Source organism: Equus przewalskii, chromosome 26, assembly GCF_037783145.1.
Source record: "Equus przewalskii isolate Varuska chromosome 26, EquPr2, whole genome shotgun sequence".
Lineage (NCBI taxonomy): Eukaryota > Metazoa > Chordata > Mammalia > Perissodactyla > Equidae > Equus > Equus przewalskii.
In genome coordinates this window covers 31,512,503-31,522,702 of record NC_091856.1, presented here as the reverse complement: position 1 = coordinate 31,522,702, position 10,200 = coordinate 31,512,503, and the positions used below count along the sequence as shown (strand labels likewise).

The 10,200-nt window shown below is 54.5% G+C and overlaps 1 long non-coding RNA gene across 1 annotated transcript; it reads left to right on the top strand.

Moving 5' to 3' along the window:
• The first annotated feature begins 8,471 nt into the window (after nt 1-8,471).
• Nucleotides 8,472-10,011, top strand: LOC139079744 (uncharacterized). Its single transcript, XR_011533657.1, has 2 exons — nt 8,472-8,832; nt 9,857-10,011. It is a non-coding gene; the product is annotated as an uncharacterized lncRNA (long non-coding RNA).
• Nucleotides 10,012-10,200: the final 189 nt, after the last annotated feature.

Below are 10,200 nucleotides of genomic sequence, written 5' to 3'. Positions count from 1 at the left end.
CAGGGAGAGAGATCACCGCCCCTACCCTCTCTCCTTTGCAACCCCCTCCTGCCATCTTCACTGCAGCAACGTCAGCATGAGGGCTTCCTAGTTTTCAGGAGGGGCTCCAGAAGTAGGGGGACTGAGGCAGAGGGGGCCCACCCCAGAGTAGAAGAAAGAAAGCGGGAAACCAAATGGAGAAGAAGGTGGTGGGAGAAGAGGGCCATGAAGCGAGCCTGGGAAAGAGAAGAGGGACAGAGGGACGTAGAAGGGGCTTGGGGGAGAGCAGGGCTGCTCCTGGAGGGGGCCCCAGGCAGAGGTGGGGGGGAGAAGGGGCCCAGAATGGGGAACCACGGGGCAGAAACTGGCACAGGAGGCAGGGGGCGCCTTTACAGGGTGACCCAGGGGCTGGCACCCAGTTCTGTGCCATCAAGGTGGGCAGGGCCTGAGGCAGACGCTGAGGCTGGGAGCTCCTGACTCCCACCTGAAAACCAGCCTCCTGCTCATCCCCGGGACAGGAGCCCAGGCGGGGCTGTGACCTGGTCTGAGACCAGGGGAAGGAGGAGGGTGAAAAGTTTCCCCAAGTCAGAAGGCCATGGGGGAGGCATCTCAGGGGGTCCTGCTCTTTGCTCTCTCTGACTGTCACGTTGGTACATAAAGGGGGTAGAAAGGTCAGATGTGGCCTTTCAGCCCCGTGGGAAAAACTCTGCCCATTTCCCTAATCCATATTTATTGGTGTGAGACACTGGGGTGGGAGGAAGCCCCCTGCCCCCACCCGCCGCCCCAGCCAGGCCAGGTTAGCACTAAGAACAGGCTCCATGTCACCCAAATCCTACTCTTTGTCTCCAGATTGGCTCCAGAGTCCTCCCCCTTCCCTCCTCCCCTTTGCTCCCCCCGACCCCCCTTTGGAGTTGCCAAGCAACCGTGGAAGGGTAGCTGAGATATTTTCTTTATTACAAGCAAAAGCAAGACAGCATCACGGCCCCAGGAGGGGAGCAGGGTAGGGGCTGGGGGACAGGGCGTCTTATGCTCTGGGGGGACCTTGCTACCTTGGTCTGCTCTGGGCATGGGCAGTGGGGACATAGGGCCTCAGAGCCCAAGAGAAGGTGGCAGATGGAAGAGAGTGGTGGTGGTCATGGGGTGGGTGGATGCACAGACATTGATCCAGTCTACAAAACGCTAAGAGAAGAAGTGGTGCCAAAAGACCCAGGCCCGAGTCCCTCACCTGTCACTCACCAGCTGTGCATTCTGGGCCAAGTCACTTCCCTTCTCTGGGCCTAAGTTTCCTCCTTGATAAAATGGGAATAATAACATGTATTATCTCATTTAACGCTCACATTAACCCCAGGAGACGTTTACTTTTCCCATTTTACTGGTTAGGAAACTGAGGCTCAGAGACGTGAAGTGACGTGCCCAGCAGGTAAGTGGCAGAGGTGAGATTCTTGAGGCCCAACTCTTTATTGAGAGGTAACTCACATACCATATAATTTGCCCATTTACAATGTACAATGGACTGGTTTGTAGTATAGTCACAGAGTTGTGCAACCATCACCACAATCAATTTTCAATTTTCATAATCCCCCCAAACACCCGGTACCTATTAAGCGTTCACTCCCATTCCCTCCAACTTCCCCTCCGTCCAGCTCTAGGCAAACCACTAATCTGCTTTCTGTCTCTAAGATTTGCCTATTCTGAATATTTCTGAAAATAGAATCAGATAGCACGTCTGAGTCCCAACTCTTTTTTTTTTGTTAAAGATTGGCACCTGAGCTAACAACTGTTGCCAATCTTTTTTTTTTTCCCCCTTTTTCTTCCCCAAATCCCCCCAGTACATAGTTGTATATTTTAGTTGTGGGTCGCTCTAGTTGTGGCATGTAGGATGCCGCCCCAACATGGCCTGACGAGCAGTGTCATGTCTGTGCCCAGGATCCAGACCAGTGAAACCCTGGGCTGCCCAAGTGGAGTGCGTGAACTTAACCACTTGGCTACGGGGCCGGCCCCTGAGTCCCAACTCGTAACTTCCAATTGCGCCAAGCTCCCTGGGTGCCGGGGTAATAGACTAAGAGGTGTCAGATAGTGGCATCACTAAGAAAATGGGCCTTGCTGTTAAACAGACTTGGGTCTAAAACCTGGCTCTATACCTGGGGGAAATAGCCTCCTCTCTGGGCCTCAAGTTCCAAGTCTGTAAAATGGGGCAAGTAATGGCATTTTTCACAAAGCTGTAGTGACCCATGAAAAGTGCTTAGCCCAGCACCTAGGGCTTAATATCTGGTAGTCGTTAACAGGATTACAATGATCCATGCATCCACCTATCTATTTATCCCTTTACCCAGGCATTTAATAAAAGTTAGCACCTTCTAAAGGTCGGGCATTGTTCTAGGTGCTGGGGATACAAGGATGAACAGGACATGAGCCCTGTCCACATACGGCTCACATTCCAGCGGCAAGACACATAAGACAGCGGATAAATAACAGGCTTTCAGAGAATGACACATGCGATGAAGACAACTGCACAGCACGATGGGATGAGGCATCCCAGGTGGGTGGAGGTGACTACAGATCCTCCTTAACTTACAATGGGGTTATGTCCTGATAAACCCATGGTAAGTTGAAAATGTCGTAAGTCGAAAATGCATTTAATACACTTCCCCTACCGAACACAGAATATCAGAGCTTAGGGGCCGGCCCGGTGGCACAGTGGTTAGGTGGGCACGTTCCACTCCTCGGCGGCCCAGGGTTCACCAGTTCGGATCCTGGGTGCGGCCATGGCACCGCTTGGCAAAACCCATGCTGTGGTAGGCGTCCCACATAGAAAGTAGAGGAAGATGGGCATGGATGTTAGCTCAGGGCCAGTCTTCCTCAGCGAAAAGAGAAGGATTGGCAGCAGTTAGCTCAGGGCTAATCTTCCTCAAAAAAAAAAAAATAAATCAGAGCTTAGCCTCCCCTACCTTAAAAGTGCTCAGAAGACTTTTTTTAGTCTACAGTTGGGCAGAATCATCTACACAGGGGGCTGGCCCCGTGGCTGAGTGGTTAGGTTTGCGCGCTCTGCTGCAGGCAGCCCAGTGTTTCGTTGGTTCGAATCCTGGGCGCGGACATGGCACTGCTCATCAAACCACGCTGAGGCAGCATCCCACATGCCACAACTAGAAGGACCCACAACGAAGAATATACAACTATGTACTGGGGGGCTTTGGGGAGAAAAAGGAAAAAATAAAATCTTTAAAAAAAAAAAAGAATCATCTACACAAACCCTATTTTATAATACAGGGTTGGACATCTCATGTAACGTATTGAACACTGTGCTGAAAGTGACAAACAGAATGGTCGTGTGGGGACAGAAGGGCTGGAAGTGTAGCGGTTGTTGCCCCTCGTGATCGCAGGGCTGACTGGGAGCTGTGGCTTGCGGCCAGAGAGTATCGTGTCACATAGAGCTGGCCCAGGAAAAGATCAAAATGCAACATTCAAAATACGGTTTCTACTGAATGCATATCACTTTCGCACCACCATAAAGTTGAAAAATCGTATGTTGACATGATGCGGGCTGAGCAAGCTGAGGAGTCAAAACAAAGATTTCTTGGACTCACAAGGTCTGGTGGTAGTGCCCCTTTATTCAAAGAATAGCATGAGGACAGGACCCATGGGCAGTGAAGAGCTGCAATGTGTTGATTGAGGGTTAGGGCTAAATTTATATTTACCCTTTTATTTTTTATTTTTTTTAGGAAGATTAGCCCTGAGATAACTGCTGCCAGTCCTCCTCTTTTTGCTGAGGAAGACTGGCCCTGAGCTAACATCTGTGCCCATCTTCCTCTACTTCCTATGTGGGACGCCTACCACAGCATGGCTTGCCAAGCGGTGCCATGTCCGCACCCGGGATCCGAACCAGCGAACCCCGCACCGCCAAAGCGGAATGTGCGCACTTAACCACTGAGCCACTGGGCCGGCCCCAGGGCTAAATTTATAAAGCACGCGTATGTGATTTATTTTTACTAGACAAAGGAAGATGATGTAAAAAGTCAAATGGTATCAGTGCAGGTGGGGTCTGGTTATCGGGTAGTCGTATAACTTTAGCTATGAATCGGATCATATAGATCGGCACGTAGGCCAGGATGCCTTGGGCTCCTCTCCCTGGGCAGACTGGATCCCTATCACAACCATCGTAAGTCAGGCACTGTCTGTCTCTTAGATTGGAAGGCTCCCCCGCCCCGCCTTCATCCAACTCATGAAGAGGAAGATCTTTTGTGAACTGAGATATGCTCTGCTGGGTAGAGGGGTTCTTAGCATCCCCTCTGAGTGGGGACAGTGGCCTGGCTTTGTCACTTGCTGAGCCTGGGGATGTGTCAGTTTGTCAATTCATTTTCAAGGCAGGCCACTCAGCCAGTCACCACATAAGAGCACTGGCTACTCTTTTTTTTTTTTTTTTTTTTTTGAGGAAGATCAGCCCTAAGCTAACTACTGCCAATCCTCCTCTTTTTGCTGAGGAAGACTGGCCCTGAGCTAACATCCATGCCCATCTTCCTCTACTTGTATGTGGGATGCCTGCCACAGCATGGTTTTTGCCAAGCGGTGCCATGGCCACACCCGGGATCCTAACCGGCAAACCCCGGGCCCCCGAGAAGCAGAATGTGCGCACTTAACCGCTGCGCCACCGGGCCAGGCCCCGAGCACTGGCTACTCTTAAAGAACCCTGTACAGGAGCCAGCCCGATGGCACGGCGGTTAAGTTTGCACGTTCAGCTTCAGCGGCCCAGGGTTCACTCGTTCAGATCCCTGGTGCGGACCTACACACTGCTTGTCAAGCCATGCTGTGGCAGGTGTCCCACATACAAAGTAGAGGAAGATGGGCATGGATGTTAGCTCAGGGCTAATCTTCCTCCCCCCCAAAAAATTTAATTAATTAATTAATTAAAGAACCCTGTACAGATGAAGCAATTGGAGTCTAGAGCAGGCAAGGGCCTGGCCCAGGGATGCACACTGAGTAGTGGCAGGGCTCATTCTTCGATCCCAGGCTGCAAGGCCAGGCCACAGTGAAACTGGACTGATGGGAGCATTTGAGGACATGACTCCAGGGTTGGAAATATTCAGCACAGAGGTGCAGCCTGACCGACCTGTCGCCACAGCTGCTCCCTGGGTACCTGTCTGCCACACTCCAGGTCTTCGACCTGCCTTTGAAGCACAGACTTGAGGCCGCAGCATGAAGGAAGCCCCCTTCAATGAGCCCCACCCACAGCAATGCCCCTAGTTCCACACCTAGAACCTCAGCTGACTGGCTACATTCATGCACCCACTGTCAATTCTTTATTGATTTCATCTTTCATTCAATTGTCCCAACATCTGTTTTTTCATCCATTTATCTGTCTGTTCATGCACCCATTCATTTAATTATTACTTCAATAAAACATTCATTCATTCATTCATTCATTTAACAGATGATTACTGAGCACGTCCTTTGTGCTGGGCACAGTGTTTGGTTAAATCCTTGGGAAAATCCCAGTCCTGGGGGAAGGGCACGCTTAACTGGTAGTGTGGACAACTTTGTCACCTTCTTCCTGAATTGATCTTAATAAGGGAGAAAGTAGAGAGCAGAGGCTAGGAACAGTTGAGCACACGTGTGAGCCTGAACATGGATCCGTGTGTGTGCGTGCGTGTGTGTGTGTGTAGTGGAAGATAATGATAAAATCTTACTGCCAGCAAATGCAAGGTGTGTTCGGATCCTCCCAACACCACAATGATCTCTAGGGAGGCAGGACAGGCATAATGGCCCCATTTCACAGAGGCAATAACTAAGGTTCAGTCTATTGGGATTCATTTATGCTGGAAGCCCAAGGCAATGCTGCCTCTTCCAGAAGTTTTCCCACATCCTCCCTGCTGGAAAGAATCAGTCTTCTATAGTCCCAGAGAAGTCTGCTAAGCCTTCAGCTAAAGTGTTTCCCTGCAGCTCTCTCCTCTCTCTGGGGCTGGCTGGGTCTTTGTGTGTCTCTCTGTCCACCGGACAGCTACTTGTGCCGAGGCAACATCAGACTCTGCTCAACTTTCTGTCCCCCGCTCTCCAGCCTCCAGCACACACATAGTGCACCTCAGGGGCTCACTAAATGTTGCTCATTGCCAATGACCTCCCTGAGGTCACCGGATTGTTAAGAACACAGTTCAAGACCCTGCTCTGCCGTCACCTAAGCCCAGCCCACCACCAGCTCACCTGTAAACCAGCAGTAGCCTAATCCGTCTCCTGTCGTCATCTAGCTTGCCCCTTTTCCGCCCGCCCCTCCTTCTCTACACTCCAGCCCCAGTAAACCTTTAAAAATGTAAATCTGAACTTGTCAGACCTTTCAGGATCCCCACTGCGTTTAGGATAAAATCACAAATCCTCTCAACATCCTTCAGGGCCTGGCAGGGTCAACCCCAGCTTTATTTCGCACTTCCTCTTCCTTTCCGTGCTGCCGCCACCCGCATTTCTTTCCTTCCCCAGACTCACCAAGTTCTGTTGTGCTGTTAGTGCTGGAGTGGGCCGCTCCCCCCACCTGGAGCAGTGCCTGCCTCAGCACCCCACCCGCTTCACCTAACCCCGGCTCCCCGGGCCGCTCGCCTCCCCCATGATCGGCCTCCGGCCTCCGCTGTGCATTTCCTCTGGGGACAGCTATCTGCTCACTGCTGAGTCCCTGACTAGCACACAGTAGGCATTCTGTAAACATCTCCTTCAATGACTAGCATTAGGATGCTTCTAGGCTCCTCAGTTTCCCTGTGGGTGAGGGTGAGGTGAACTGACCCTTCTCCGCCCAGGACTGCCGGCTTTAGGCTTTACGTAGCTGTGATACACCCTGGAGGTGGAAAAGTCCTCCTCCTAGAATGGAGCTGCCTGACCCGTGCAGAGACCACTCTGGCCTGCTCCGTGAAGGCTGTGTTCCTGCCAGGCCGGGCTGGGGCTGGGACTGGATTATAATTTAGAAGCAGACACAGGTGTCTCCCGGATTTCGCCGTCTTGAGTGCGCATTTATGCCTGTGCCCTCTGTATCTGCTCAGTAAAGGCTGGGGAACGATAGCGTGCAGTGGGTTTGACAGCCCTGGGTTCCAGTCTGGCTCCATCACCTGCCAGCTGGGGGCTAAGGACTTAACTGCCACCAATCTCAGTTTCTTCATCTGTAAAATGGCGCTGGTAATAGTACCCATTCCCTAGGGTTGTTGTGAGGCGTCAACAAGCTACTGCCTTTAAAGCACTTAGTGGTGGCACACACGGGGCCCGCTGTGGTTATAGTTGTTAGTATTATCAGATGGAGAATTATCGGGAGTTGGGACCTGGTTAGCAGGCGCCTTCCCTCGCTATAAAACCCTGACTCAGAAGCCATATTTTTTCAACTTTCATAAGAAACTCCAAGAAGTTTATGTGGTTCATTTTTAAGTCACCAATGGATGTTCAATGATTGGTTGGGAGGAGGGCACTGTCCTGGGCCCTGGAGGCACAAAGATCAGTAGGACCCATTTCCTGTCTGAATGAGGAGACTAGACAAACCAATAATCACAATCCCATGAGGGCACATGGCAGGGCGGCCCACAGACTGTAAGGATAGGAGATTTCAAGGTAGAGCAAGGGCGTTTGGGTGCCAGGGAACCCTGGGGTGCACGGAGGGCAAAATGTCTGGTAAGAATGGGCACGCATTCTCCTGCAGGGTGTGAGATCCATTGGGAAAGAAAGGCTGAGCGTAGAGCCTCGTAGAAGTGAGAAACTGGGCATGTATGCCCCCAGTAGACTGAGAACCTTCTCTGCACCAGACCTGGCTGAGTGGGGGTGGAGAGCACATCAGACCTAGACAGAGCCCCTGCCCTCCTGCACCCATGGGCTGTCCAGTGGAAGAGAAAATGATGAGACAAGAATTAATAGATTCCACACCCCTCTCCCCCCATCCCCACCCCAGTGCTAGAGTTGAGGTATCTAGGAGTCTGCAGGGGGTATCTTGGGAGTCAAGCTCCTGTCCTTGGTCAGGGAGAGGGCAGTCTTGAGATGCCTAGTGGGGGGTGTGGTCTCTAGGCTCATCTTCAGCCTGGAGGTTGGGACTGCCTCCTTTCCTCCCCTATCCTTCAGTATAGCCTTTTAAGGGGGTGACCCTCTGATTTCCACCTACAGGGTGTTCCCCCTCACCCTCCAGCTAGAAGCCCCTGGGGCAAGAGTGTAAGGAAGAAGGGCTCTAGAGGCCTCAGGTTTAGCTGCAGATCGGAGGCCTTAAAAGATTCTGGGGTCCCCTAGGCACTCTTGGGGAGCTCAGCCAAGGCCAGAGGCCTGAATTAGGTCCACGGGGAGTGCAGGGCAGGGATGCGGGTGCCTGGCCCAGGAGGAGGGAGGGGGCGATGGGCAAAGGGTTCAGCCCAGGGAGCAGGCAGGGCATTGGGAGTCTAGGACGCAGGGTGGAGGTGGGAGGGCGAGGGGTCCGGTCGGTGCAGAGGGGGGGCAGCCCCCGGGGAGGGGCACGCTATGTCTTTAAGAGCTGCCTGAGCGCAGGTTGCAGCTGCCTGGCCAGCCCGAGAGACAGCGGAGATTCATTACCCGCCGACACAATGACCATTGATGGCCCCGTGGCGTTATTCAAATCCAGTACCAATTGCAGCCGAGCCCCTTTCTCCGCGCCAGGCCCGTATTGTTGGAGCGGCCCACTAAAAGCCCGCCCCGGCCCCGAGCCGCCAGAGGCGCCCGCTCGGGTTCAGCCCTGCGCCTCGTCAGCCCGCCGGCTCCCAGCCCGGCTCCCCGGGCGCTGCAGGTGACCCGGCGGCGCATTCCAGCGCTCCCCGCTGCCCGGGCCACCGCCGCCACCGCTACCGCCGGCGTCCCGGCCGCGACTCAGCCACAGGGAAGCGGAGAGCGCCCGAGCCGGTGCGTGCGCGGGGCTGGGCGGGGACGGGGGACCCACGAGTGCAGCAGCCCGGACCCGGGGCTCGGAAACGCGACCCGGCCTCGGCGAGGCCCCTGCTTTCCGGATTCCCGGCGAATCCAGGGAACCCAGGCGGGGGGCGGGGAGAGGGGAGTCGGGGTTCCCCAAGCCTGACAGAGGAGATTCCCCCGACCTGGGGCGGCGCAGAGACCCAACGCGGGCTACTCTAGGGACCCCTGGCCGCGACTGAAGGAGAGACACGCCAGGGGCGATGGGGATCCCCACGCAGGGTCGGGATCCGCGTGCTTGCTCGTCCACCTTACCGCCGGATGGGCCGCGACTGCTGAGCGTCCTGCGAGGTAGTCGGACGCGCAGCTCTGGAGATCTCCTGGTCTGGCGCTTTTAAGGAGCAAAGCGGAACCCCGCCGGACACCCGGGACCCTGAACTCAGGGGCTTCGCCACTGATTGTCCAAACGCAATTCTTGTACGAGTCTGCGGCCAACCGAGAATTGTGGCTGGACATCTGTGGCTGAGCTCCGGGCGCAACAGGGGCGGGAGCCGCAGGGACAGAGCTCAGCGCGGGTGAGACCCCTCGGGGCGGCGGCTGGCTGGCCCCAGCGCGAGGATCGCGGCCCCCGCCGGGCGCGCAAAGGAGGGACGCCGGTCCCTGCCACCAGCGCCGCCATCCTCATCCTTGTCGTCGTCGTCGTCCTCCTTCTCCTCCTCCTCTGCGGGTGACCAGTCCTGGCTGGCGGGGTTCTCCAGTCGATCGCGTCGTTTTTCCCTTTTTCAAATTTCGGCCGGGAACGAAGCTGGCACGCCGAAGCTTGGCGGGGCCTGAATGTGGTCCGGGGAGCCCGCCCTCGGCCTGAGCCGCAGCAAGACGGGGGCGAAATAAGATGCCGGCGGAATGCGCTCGCCAACTCGTTTTGAATTGGTTCTAACCTATTCCCCCACCAATACCCTCAAAACAAAAAAGCCTAAACTGGCCCCTAAATCCCAAATAAACTGACTCCTCCCGCCAGCCCCTCCAGACGGACCGATGGGCTGAGGCACCTCCAGCCGCTGCCGGAGTCGGAGAAGCGTCGGGAATGATGCGCTCCAGCCGGGCAATCGCCTTGGCTTTGGAAACAGAACTTGGACAAACGAATCCTTTACATTAAAGACAAATCTTCCGAGATAGTGGGGTTTATTTATTCGTTTATTTCTTCAAAAGTGGGGGTTAGGAGTTGCCTAGGGGGGGCAGTTGGGCGTTCCTGGGGCTGAGCCCAGGTCACCTGTCCTCGACCCCTCCTGGGCTCAGGGCTGAAAATGACCAGAAATGCTGTGGAGAGAGCGTGGCCCTGGCTAATTTTAGCCACGACACTGG